Here is a 10,000-nt window from a genome sequence, read left to right as displayed (position 1 = left end):
TCTGATTTTTGTATTAAAATGAGATTATTTAGTACTGTCTTGACTAATGCAGAGTCACTGGCTAGGAGGGAAACAGTCGGATTTATTATTATAGTTTTGGGAGATGATATATATTTCTGTATGTTACGTTATCTTATATTTTTGTTCTGTATTATGACCTGTACGTGTATCTAATTTGAGTGTATTCCTTTTTGGGGCCCAACGCATGTGTTTGGTGAGACTTTTAGATGATCTCACTAAGTACACCATAAGACGGGTGTCGACTGGCTAAAAGATCTCTAACTAAAAGACGATCTACAGCGAGGAACCTGGAAGAGATCTTGACCACTGGATCTATGTGCTATCTCCGGCACATAGAGATTAACCATGTTTTGTAGGTATACAGGAGCTGTCTTATTAAAACATTTAAAAGCATAGCATAGAACTTTGAGCATAATTCGGCTGTTAACAGGGAGCAAATGCAAAGATATTAAAATCGGTGTTACATGCTCTTTCACCCCACAACTAGTCACCATTCTAGCACTTTCTGAAGCTGTCTAATTATATATTTTGGTGACGATTGTAACAGAGCGTTACAGTAATCTATTCAGTTAAGTACAAATGATATCATTAATGTTTTGACAGACTCAGTATCCAAAAGATGTCTAATTCTATAAATTTTATGGAGATGAAGATGACAAATCTGAGCAACTTTACTAACATGAGCGTCCATACACAATCGTGAATCTAAATATACCTAAATTCCTGACATCTCCACCATTTACAATCTAATTTGACTACCAGCAATGCTCAATGATTCTATATCTGTTCTTTTCCGGTTATTTCCATAAAAAACTTATTATTTCCGTTTTATCCTCATTTAACTTTAATTTATTTAAAACCATCCAACCTTTTATGTCTTTCACGCACGCTTCCACTCGATATACAATGTCCACTCTTGTATCGTTAGTAACAGGGAAATAAATTTGAGTGAAAATTCAACTCATACGCCGAGATTATAGCATTTATGGGTGTTGTATACAAGGTATATAAGATGGGCCCCAGGACAGAAACCTGGGGTACCCCAAACTGTAGAACACTCATATCAGAAAGAGAATCTTCAATGGCAACACACTGTGTGCGGTCAGAAAGATAAGATTCAAACAAGTCCAAAACATCATTTTGAATATTAAAATCGGTTTGAAGTCTGTTTAAGAGCAATTTCCGAACAATAGTATCGAATGCGCACTTAAATCAGGCAGTTTGAGCACTTCGTCTTCTTATCGGCAACATCATTAACAAGATCATTGTGTTTTGAAGTATTCTATTTTAAAAAATTCTCGTTACGGACAGGAGTGTGATTCCACGCCAGTTAGCACAATTTCCCAGGTCTCCTTTCTCGGCTATTTTATGGATAATGCCTTTCTGCCAATCCTCTGGCCTCTGGTATTTCTTCATTATCCCAAATGTTGGTGAACAATTTACTGAAAATTTTGGACATTTCTTGCGAGTTTGCTTTAAGCATTTCCGCACTGATTTTGTCAATACCTTGGGCCTTGCCATTTTGTTGTTGTTGTATTGCCTCGTGCACCTCATGCTCAGTGATTGGACCAAGATTGACCTCTACGTCCATTTCTGCTTCTGGGATATATTTGTAAGAAGATGGGTCTGGTCTGCTCAGAAGGTTTGCAAAATATTCTCTCCATCTTTCAATTTTCTCCTTTTCGTCTGTGATGACACTACTATCTTGGGATTTTGATGGTTTCTCTTGACCATAACTGCTGTTTCCCGAGAGCTTTTTGTGATTTTGTATAGCGTTTGTGCGTCTTGTCTTACAGCTGCATTTTCTGCTTCAGTTGCTAAATTTTCTGCAAAATCTCTTTTGTCTTTCCTTGTGGATTTTTTCAATTCTTTATCCTTCAATGTGTATTCGCTGGATAGCCTTTCTTTCAGTCGGGGGATTTAGCGTTCAAGAGATTTAATTTGATTGATTTTCTTTGGTTAATGAGCTCCCATGACCTTGCTGATATCCAGTTCTCTGTATTGGATTTATTGTGTCCTAAGGGTTTAGTGGCACTTTCCTGCATGACGTGGTTGAAATATTGGATTGTCATGTTTGTAATATCTTGTATTGCACTGAATTTGTTTCTTACTGAGATATTGAAATTGTTTTGGATATCTGGGATTTTCAATTTATCTGTGTTGAAACGTTTCTTCTTCTGTTTTGCTATTTTTGTTTTCGTCAATTTAGTAGAGATTTTGGCTGTGACAAGATGGTGGTCACTTCCAATGTCTGCCAATCGTCTGACTCTGACATCTTTTAAGCTGTTTCATATAAGTAGGGGGTCCTCAAAAATACACAATCGGAATATTTAGTGACGGAGTACTGGAGAAAGGATTCTAATATTGGGGATCTTTCTTTACTGACTAAATGGTATGGTTTTGCTTAGTACAGCAACTGCTTCATTTTTCAATCGACAGACTTAAGTATATTAGTTTTTCCCAAATTGTCCTCAATCCATGGCTGATATTTGAAGTCTTCTCCAAAACGAAGCTCGAGTCACACAACAGTACTATTCCCTTGGATAAGACTGTTAATAAATGTGTTATTAAATTGTAATAAGTGAAACAGAAGAGTCAGTAAGCAAAGGGTTGATTTGACTATTTATGCTTAGCCATTAATTTATGTTGAGGTTTGGTAGTTTTATTTTTCCTTTTGTCAAATTTGAGTTTTGTCACATTTAAAAATGTTTTAGGACTCTATTATCATCTAATTTATATGTTCTTTTCCCATTATTTCAGAAACCTAAGCGTCTTTCTAAGTTTTGCAACACATAGAACGCCCATCTTACATGACATCTGAAGCGCAAGCACAAAGATGAAGAAGAAGTTGCTGTTGCGCTCAAGCTTCCACAGAAGGAACAGGAGAGGGCATTTGGGGGGTTAAAAGGCAGGCATTTATAAAGCCAATATGGCACGTCGAGAGATAAATAAAAATACAAGTCTTATACGGGAAAGAGCTCGAGGAAGTGCAGAAACTGTTATGATGCTAAGAGCCTATTCAAACATAAACGAACGTGTGAGAGGAATATGTCAGCAATATCAAATACAGCAAAGATGTATGAGTTGTCGAGTAGCGCAAGTAAGTTGACCTTGATTTCAACGAAAACATTCTTGATAGGTTTAGAAAGAATGGAATTGGAGAAATTTGTAGATCAAATTTAGTCACAATCCTTTTTGGAATAAAGCAATGGGCAAGATCGGTGAAAAGGAAGAGGGGCGTTACAATGTCTGATATGAGGGTTTGAGCTAATCTGATTTTGACATTTAAAAATGAGTCAGGAAATAAAGACGCTTCTGGCCTGGACATTTTGGACTACAAACATTTTAATGTTCTGGAAAATACTGTCCGGAGAATATGTGCCATAGATGGTGGACAGGGCAAACCTGGGGTGAAGGTCAGGATTGGTTTTGTTCTTAAGAAAGCTGTCAAAGTAATGAGAGGTTATTTCGTGATTAAAGGGGACACACAGAAGGAAGCAGATATGATAAGGTTTTTGGATGTCCTTGACCTCTACTGGGATTTTATCTTTTTACAGCTCAGGTTGAGTGCGAACAGAAAGAGGTGGTCTTCGTAAACCCTCATCTATGCCTGATGAGGAAAACATTAAAACATTTAGGATGTTCATTACTGAAGAAATTTTTAAAAACTGACAGAGCAGTATGTACTTTGGGATAGGCATACTTTTGTTAAAATGAGTAACTTGTTAGTCGCCAGACTGACAATGTTTAATGCTCGACGAGGTGGTGAACCTATAAGACTGACACTAAATAATGGAGAGAAGCAGTAACAGGTGCGTGGATTGACACTTATTTGGTCGAAAAGATTGATGACCCAGTGGAAAAGTACCTTGTTCAAAGTTTGAAGCTCGCGTATCAATCAGGCAAAGGATCAAGAAAGATGGTTCCAGTACTTCTCACAGAAGACACCATTGAACCCATAACCAAGCTCCTCTCTGAAAGAAGTAATTGCAATATCTCAAAACAAATTGTGTTCCTTTTTCCAAGCACAAGTGACTCTCTCGACCATGCTAGTGGTTATCACTGTTTAAAATCAGTGGTTGACAGCTGTCCCAATCTAAAGAAGCAAAATGTTTTAATTTTCTGACAAATTTCGTCATAAGGTCTCAACGATGTTTACCCAGCTTGAATTACCAGAAGAGCAAAGACACATTTTACAGCCACATGGGACATTCTGAAGCAATAAACAAAAATGTGTACCAGTGCCCAGTGGCTGTGAGAGAATTGACACAAGTAGGAAAATTCCTGTTGAACATTGTAGATAGATACAGCCCCGGGGTAAATACCAATACTGATGGAACTTGTAGTGAGAAAGAAAATCTGTACTCTTACACTTATGCAATTAAACGATGAAGCAAATTCAGATGGGTATGATGAAGTCACTTCAAAAAATTGTGAAGAAATAGTTTCTACTGAATCAGCCTCTAACTATAAGGAGCAACGATACACAAAGTTAAGTGACATTTGTTGGGTGCCATTTTAAAAATTACATCACCGACAATACCACCAAATGAAGGCTGCCTGGAAAACAGGAAGTATTGAACTTTCTTGAAAAACATTCCATTTTGGAGGGTTGCAAAGACAAGGTCAAACTCAACTACCACGACTATTACTAATACTTACTACCATATTTTCTCTGTTTCCTAGCTAACGTACCACTTACTTTGGACTGCACATTAGGCCTGGTGACATGTAGGGCAGCAACGTGAGCCAAGAAAAAAAGCAATAACGAGAACCATCATTACTTTCGAGAAACTGGAGATTGTAAGGGGTGTCAATGAACGTTTTTGTAGTTGAAATTAATTTTGAAGGTTCTTCCATATACATGTCCGTGAAACATGTTAGGCAAAGTGTTTTTCTATCTATAGGTATCTGCTATTTTTTCTGTGTCCATCCAAGGACGTTTTTTACATGTCATTTTGTAAGAAGAAACTTGTCAAAAAATCTTCTTGTGATTCTCTCTGGCTTTTAGGTCTTCCAAAGAAATGAGCAGTCTCTCACAAATTCAATAAATTCCCTCTTGTCAGCAGAGGGTCTTGATAACTCCGTTGGTAGAGCACACGCTTCACAGGCATATAGAACGTGATCAATCCCGGAAGCAGTCGAGATTTTTCTCTGCCCCCTCTCCTACCCTGTCTACCCAGCTGTGACTGAGTAGCTGGATCTGAAAGATCTGGCGTAAAGTACTTTGCGGTTGACTAGTGCCTATTCAGAGTGCAACAAGCAATTTCTATTGTCCGTTTAACACTATAGAAACAGAAATGAACTTCGTCTCCATGGGCCCAATGGCTCTGAAGGAAACAGTTGAAAGGTGGAAGTACCAACCCTCCCCCTTCCCCCAAAAAATAAAAACAAAAAAACGTCCCCACTCCAGATAAAAAAATATCCCCAAAAAACCCGAGCACTGCTTGAATTCAAGGCCCACAGTTTTTCTTGTTATGACTGTGCCTGTGACGTGTTCCCATGGAAGTTGATATTCTAAATTGCTGTGCTCAACTTTGTTCGTCTCGTGCGAGGCGTGTTGGGCGCCTTGTGACAAAGTGGGGAGCAGGCACTGGTATAAGATAAAGATGTGAAAACGTGTAATGTATATGAAACTGTGCCAGACAAAGCAAGAGAGAAAAATACAAAAGAAAAAAACATCCAAAAACAAAACAAAACAGGGAGATTTGTACCAAATTTGAATTTTTCTATCTTGCTTTGTCTGGCACTGTTTCATACACATTTTCATATCTTTATTAGAGCTGCCTCGAGTTGTGGACTGTCTCTGGATGATTTGCCTAAAGGGCCTACAAATCCACCAAGAACCAAATTCAAAACAGGATCTATACATTAGCATCCAGAGTAAAATCAAACAAAGGATTTGAGAGGCAGTCGAGGCGTCTCAATCAGATGATTAGGACGCGAAAGGTTTAGGGAAAAACTCTCCTCTCGCTCTCTGATTGGGTTGTGACCACATGAAATAATTAAGAACAAAGTGATTGGTTGTTGAAGATAGAGGAGAGTTTTTACTTTTAATTGAAATGTTTTTGCGTTTACTTAACTATTTGATATTCTTTCATGAAATCAGTCAACTGAAACTAAAAATGGGCAGGATTTAACCATACCATGGGTCACAAATACGTTTTTTTGAGTCGAAAAAAATGAAGATGAAGTTCTCATGCAATTTTTTATGCAGACAAATGGTCACTTGACAACATCCCACCAAAATCTAATTTTTAGCAAACTGGGTCAAAATTCATCATTTTTAATGTCGCTCCCCCTTTAAGTAGCAGTAAGTAGTATTTAATTTCAACTTACCACTAGACTGACACTAATAATCACATAGATGTTGTTAGGAAAGCTTATTTTTTAAAAATGCTTGAGCTTCCATACAGCGCAGTATCCACTAAACGTGCTCAGTGCGTCATGGCCAACAGCAAAACCTAACATGTAGAACGAGACTTAGGCTTTTTTGGTGATATTACAATTTTTTCCCCGACAGAGACAACGCTGTTAATAGGCAATGTACTCATTTTTACACCCTTATTACAGTGAAATAAAGTGAGTCTTAATCGAGTCGTTTCCAATGACTTAATTTGCGCTGAGTGAGGCTCAAACTCGGGACCTTCCGATCCGAAAGTAAGTGTCGTACTACAAGCCGCACAAGTCAAAGGTTTTGTTTTATTTTCAATTCTTAAATTGCCGTATAATACCGAGTGTCAACGGAGATAGTGAAGATTTTGGCAATAGAATATAATGTTACATTCCGAGATGGACACATGAAGATAAAAATAAATCTGTGTTTTGATAAGGAGACGAAAATATAGCTCTAGTCTGTGTCCACCAACACATATACACATACCTGTCCCCTCAGAATTATGCCATTTTTTGGGCAATATTATGCCAAGACAAGGCAAATTATGCCATGAATTATGCAAAAAATCCGACATTTATGCATGTTCTTGCGTGCTTTTGTAACTCCCAAAAAAAAAATGAATTATTATATGTTTAAAAGCTACATTAAGTTGTTTCGTTTCATAAAAAAAAATACTAAACAGCATAGACACACACACACACACACACACACATATACACACACACAAATATATACACTGCCATATTCTGGATTTGACTTTTTATCGAGCCCAAACGCAGTGGGAATTGTCACTCCATTTCTATAACTATAATTGAACAAGACAAAACGCACTAAATGCAACACCAGTGAAAACTCTCTTCATAGTTTTGTAAAAGATGCCGAGAAAAGGAAATTGAATTATCTCACTATCGACCCTTGGTAGAATTCACAATAATGGAGAGTTATCATTATAATAATTATAAGACTGTTATCAAGACCACCCACATTTACCACCTTCATATTCTTTCTCATAGCCTATGTAATATACTCCAACATGGAAATCTCGAAGAAATAGGCCTGGTCCCGACTTGTTCGATATTTCCTAGCTCGAGTGTATACAAACAATTAAGGTGATTATTTCCAAATAGACTTAGGACTGGTTTATTTTTTGATGCACCTCTGTATAAATAATTTAACACGTTGGATTTAAGTAGAATTCCTTATTTTTCAGGACTTTAATGACTATGACTGTGCTGAGTCTGAATTTGTCAAAGACTCCGGAGATGAATATATTCCCGATTCTTTTGAATCTGATAATGAGGACTCCGACCTACCACCTTTTTCTGATGTCCCCTTGATTGGTGAGTGATGTTGAAGGTTATTAAACTTTAATAAACAGAAAGGAACAGAGATGGGAGAGGTGATTGTAAAGCATACAAAGAGACTAGAAGTTTTATTTTGTAACATATTTTGTTATTTTTTCCACGGTGTGCCTTTTCATTGCTTTATTTGCAACTTTGCCCCGTTACATTATGAAGAAAATCCTATCAATAAATAGCTCATCCCCAGTACCACCAGCTCTAAGAGGTAAATTAATTTTAAAAGACGGGTTATTGCGTACATTGTAGAATAGTATTAAATTTCTTTCCATTCAACTATTTATTCTTCTTATAAAGAGACTAACAAAAGAAAATGGAGTCCAATCGCAAAAGTTATCCTGTACCAATTGATGAAGAAAGCATGACATCCTCAACTGGTAAGCATATTATATATCATTATTGTTGAATTAATGCCATGTTCCTTTTCCATTAGTTTGACCGAATAGTCTCCCTTTTTTAAGTAAGGGTAGAGAAAAAGACACATTATAAAAAGGCTACCTACCTGACTTAAGTGGTTGTGGCAGTATAAAATTAATTATAAAAGACTTTTTTGTATTTATGTTTAATGAGCAAATAAAATGTTTATTATTGTTATTCCTGTTAATATAAATAGAGATTTTCAAAGCCTATATGAATAATATATATATATATATATATATATATATATATATATATATATATATATAATAATATATATATATATATATATATATATATATATATATATATATAATATATATATATATATATATATATATATATATATATAATTCCAACCATTATTATTTTGAATCACTGGAAAACCTAGAGATGTACATTTCAAAGTCACTAATCTGAAAACATTGACATGATTTTTAAAATGCCTATGTTAGGTCCTCATCACACCTTATTGAGGTAATAAAATGAGTTTTGATATACCTTGTCAGTCAAAGGCTATACTGTACAATAATGGAAACTTAATCTGTATACGAACATTGTTTTACTTGCTAGATAAAAGGCATACAATGTATTTTGTAGAATTATGAAAATCTTAATATCAATATTAGCCTTTTAATATTCATTTTGAAGAAAATAATGTCAATATTTTCCAGAGGTCATATACTCCATATTAAATTGCTATTACCGCTCTGTTTAATGTTGGAGAGGTCTTGTGTTAGAAAATAATTTGTAGAAGAAAAAGTGAGTTTGGAACCTGAGAGAGTTTTTGGCAAACATACAAAATGCAGACTGTTGTCACTATATTTAAAGTAGTGTTACACATGCTTGTTCTTTTTAGTGTACCCCATTGAAGTAGAAGCCACAGTGATGGTACCGCCAAATATGTAAAAAGTTGTAAAAAGTTGACTTCAAGAGAACAACACAATATGGTTGACAATACAAGTAAGTGGTGTTATAAATTTTCAATAGTATTACATTAAGGTGTATGAATTGATTTAGCCTCAGTGACCAATCCTCTCTTCACAATTCCCCTCGCCCTTCCCCTAAAAAACTCTCAAACCTGACTTATCATCATTGAATTATGCAGCCAATAAAATCTGTATGGTGTAGTGCTGGAAATGATCAGGTCTATGGTTCAAGTTCCAGTCATGGAATGGCCAACCTTTTTATGGACCATTCTTGTTCGCTTCGTCCTTACCGGCACTAAACCATACAAATTTTGTTCTATTATCGCATAATTTAGAGTGTTTTTTTATTTTGTTTATTTTACAATTATTGCAAATTCTAGATATTGGTTTTCTGATGCATACTCATGTCTCTTGCTTGGTGTTCAATGTGTGTGTGAGGTATGTTGAAATTTAATAGTACGCTTATTATAAGTATAAGCAAATATCAGTCCTTGAAAATTGGGATTCCATGGTGGTTTAATGGTTAGCACATCTGTCTGGCAATTTGAAGTTCTGTGGTTTGCGTCTTGATCAAGGAATAATCCAGTTTTTTTCTTATCTTTCTCTCTTTTTCTATACGCTCCCTTTGTCTTTGTCCTTACCCTTACGGAACTACACCATACACATTTTCTTCTCAGAGATGCCAACTGTAAATTTGGCTCAAAGGAATTTCAGACACCACTCGTAGGAATTTCTATGCGAAAGAGGTATTTCTGCACACAAGAAAAGGGAATTGGAATGATATTTGAATGTGTTTACATATTTATAGTTCTAAATAGATATCTGATTAGAATTATATTATGATATATAAACACATTGCCAAATATAATCCCACAGTT

General features: G+C 35.8%; 1 pseudogene; it reads left to right on the top strand.

The window, feature by feature from the left end:
* Window positions 1-10,000, top strand: part of LOC144957642 (uncharacterized) — a 25,219-nt pseudogene that overhangs the window by 14,632 nt on the left and 587 nt on the right.

The sequence above is a fragment of the Berghia stephanieae genome, chromosome 12 (assembly GCF_034508935.2).
Source record: "Berghia stephanieae isolate SIO BIC M18660-M18661 chromosome 12, UCSD_Bste_1.3, whole genome shotgun sequence".
In the NCBI taxonomy this organism is placed as follows: Eukaryota; Metazoa; Mollusca; class Gastropoda; order Nudibranchia; family Aeolidiidae; genus Berghia; species Berghia stephanieae.
The sequence above is the reverse complement of the archived record's forward strand: the minus strand, read 5'-3'. Positions and strand labels throughout refer to the sequence as shown.